We start from the raw sequence: 2,943 nt of genomic DNA, 5'->3' as shown, positions 1-2,943 counted from the left end.
CAAGGAAATGCCTCCTTTCGGGTGTATTTAAATGAAAAATCTGCATGAGTCTATTCCAAATCGACCCCTCAATGAAAAAAAAAGCAGAAATAATATCCCACAGTACCTTTGACAAGACATATTCCTGGCTCAGTGAAATGGCTTTTTCATTCTTTTAGTCGCTCAGACCAAAACTAATTGGGTCATCTTTGACTTATCCTTTTTCTCTCATGCTCTATATCAGGGGTCCTCAAACTTTTTAAACAGGGGGCCAGTTCACTGTCCCTCAGACTGTTGGAGGGCCGGACTATAGTTTAAAAAAAAAACTATGAACAAATTCCTATGCACACTGCACATATCTTATTTTGAGGTAAAAAAACAAAACAGGAACAAATACAATATTTGTATTTGCATGTGGCCCGTGGGCCATAGTTTGAGGACCCCTGCTCTATATCCTTATCCCATCAACTCTACCTTAAAAAATCTAACCAGAAGCCAGCTGCATCTCACCACCCCACCACCAGCAGCCTGGTCCATCATCTCTAACCTGGACCACTAAAGTAGCTTTCATTCCACTCCCTGCTTCAGCCCTTGTCCCCTACGGTCAATCTTCCACAGGACAGTCAGAAAGATCCTCATAAAATACAAATCTGGACAAGTCCCTCCCCTGCCCACAACTTCCAGTGGCTTCCTATTGCATGGCTAAAACCCAAAGTCCTTGCAAGGCTGCATGATCCAGACCCCATTTCCTCTCCAACATCAACTCCTGCACTGCCCCCTTCTCCCCTCACTAAGTCACACTGGCTTCCTGACCACTCCTGGGACAGAGCAGTGGCCCAACCTCAGGGCCTAGGAACTCAACCTGAATCTCTTCTCCAAACATCCCTCTCCCCCACGCCCCTTGCTTCATGTGAGTCTCTGCTTGTGTGAAAACTAATCAGAGAGGCTCTTCCCATCAATCCTACTACCTCAAATAGTAGAACTACCTCTCCTTCACTTCACACGGCTTTATTTTTCTTTATATCACCTGAAATTATGTTACATAGGCATGTGTTTGTTGTTGTTTAGTACCTGTCTCCCCAACGAGAACATGAGCTCCATGATGTCAGACTTGCTTTTTTGTCGTGTACACTGGGCCCAGGCTATGTCTGGCAAATTAATGAGAGTTTAATAAATAGTTGTTGAAGACTAAAATAAGTACAAATCAAGGTAATCAAGATCATGAGACAAAAAGAGATTTTTTAAAAAAAAATATATATATTTTATTGATTTTTTACAGAGAGGAAGGGAGAGAGATAGAGAGTTAGAAACATCGATGAGAGAGAGACATCGATCAGCTGCCTCCTGGACATCTCCCACTGGGGATGTGCCCGCAACCCAGGTACATGCCCCTGACCGGAATCGAACCTGGGCCCTTTCAGTCCGCAGGCCGACGCTCAATCCACTGAGCCAAACCGGTTTCGGCAAAAAGAGATTTTTAAAGCCCATAATGAGACATGAGCATAACAATGCCCAGTAAATTTGGGATAAGGTCATGAAAAGCTGAAACATCATTGACAGGTATACACCCATCATTTATCTATGGCACTCTGGGAATCCATGTGCATGCTTGCCATTAATTCACTGCTTTGAGACATCATCTGTGTACATTCTGGAGGGCCCTTCTTGAAGTTTTGAGGCTAAAGAGTAAATACTGTAACACGTTTCTCCTCCCTCTTTCCAGAACCAATGAACTCAGACTGAAATTTCTGCTGAAGCAAGCAAGCACTGTCCCAACCAGAAAGCCTAGAATATTCAGTTACTCTATTGAGGAGATCTGGACAAAGCCCCAGCCCTGGAATTAGGAAACTAGGTCAAAGTCAGGTTCTGCCCTCATCTACCAGAGGGACCTTGGGATAATCATTATACATTTCCAATCCGGTTTCCTAGACTATAAAGGAGGAATAATGAGATCTTTCTTGCTTTTTCGTGTGGGCATTATAAAGTAAAATAAGATATGCATATACAAAGGCATCCTGAAAACTGAGTGGACTATACATCACCTTGTACTAGCCAATTTCTAGTTCACATGTCCTTCACTGTCCCTGGTGAAGTTTGTTTAAACAAGGGTCTGACAAGGTCTTGTCTCTGCTCAGCCTTCATTGATTTAAACTTGAACCTTCAATGTTCTTCACAGACTGAACCCAGATGATCTTTCCAGTCACATCTCCAGCCCCTTCCTAGACTAAACCCTTCATAGACACATGGGACCTACTCCTCACTCCCTAATCTAATCATCTAGAAGAGCAAACATTGGGCACCTACTGTGTGCAGTATGCTGTTCTGTGCTGAGGACACAGAGAGGGATCAGATAGAGACCCGCTGGCCTGGTGACTTATAACTCAGAGTCAGTATTATAAAAGGCCTCTTCTTACTCTTTCACCCTGAGAAAATATGATGGAAGGTAAAATTAACTGACCACTCCTAGGGGGCTTCTGGACACAGGTAGGAACTGAGCAGAAGGACAGAATGAGGCTAGGGACGGCTTTCCAGTCCTCATAAGTTATGTCTTTCAAATATCCTTTGTTTTATTTGAAGTATTATGAATTCTCAAACGAGACACACCCATATTTAAGTCTGGTACAAATGGAAATTATTTTCAATATATTTCCTTTCAGGGTTATCCAAGTTTCTGCTCCTTTTTATGATGGTGGAAACTTCTAAACTGACTATAATTCAAAGCAATTATTGTTCCTTAGCTGTCAAGGTGCCCTGTGATTCTTTTCATAAATATCCTGGATGATCTGAGCCAAGTTCAATGGAAAGTCTACTTTCTCTAGCCCTGTGCCTTTCCACTGGCTAAATTTATAGCATTCAAATGAAAAGAAGAAAGGAAGGCCCACTTTTGCCCCCACTGCTAACACGATATCTGTCTGGGTTCTAATTGTCCTTGTAATTATACCCCTGGCCAGGTCTGCACAGGTA

At 42.8% G+C, this 2,943-nt stretch overlaps 1 protein-coding gene across 1 annotated transcript in view; it reads right to left on the bottom strand.

Annotated features, from left to right (window-relative positions):
• Positions 1-2,503, bottom strand: part of SPTB (spectrin beta, erythrocytic) — a 112,676-nt gene extending 110,173 nt beyond the window's left edge. The window contains exon 1 of the mRNA XM_006760091.2: positions 2,284-2,503. The gene's annotated coding sequence lies outside the window, so the exon portion shown is untranslated. The remainder of the gene's footprint in view (positions 1-2,283) is intronic.
• Between the last annotated feature and the right edge of the window lie 440 nt (positions 2,504-2,943).

This window comes from Myotis davidii, unplaced genomic scaffold (genome assembly GCF_000327345.1).
Source record: "Myotis davidii unplaced genomic scaffold, ASM32734v1 scaffold337, whole genome shotgun sequence".
Taxonomy (NCBI): domain Eukaryota; kingdom Metazoa; phylum Chordata; class Mammalia; order Chiroptera; family Vespertilionidae; genus Myotis; species Myotis davidii.
The sequence above is the reverse complement of the archived record's forward strand: the minus strand, read 5'-3'. Positions and strand labels throughout refer to the sequence as shown.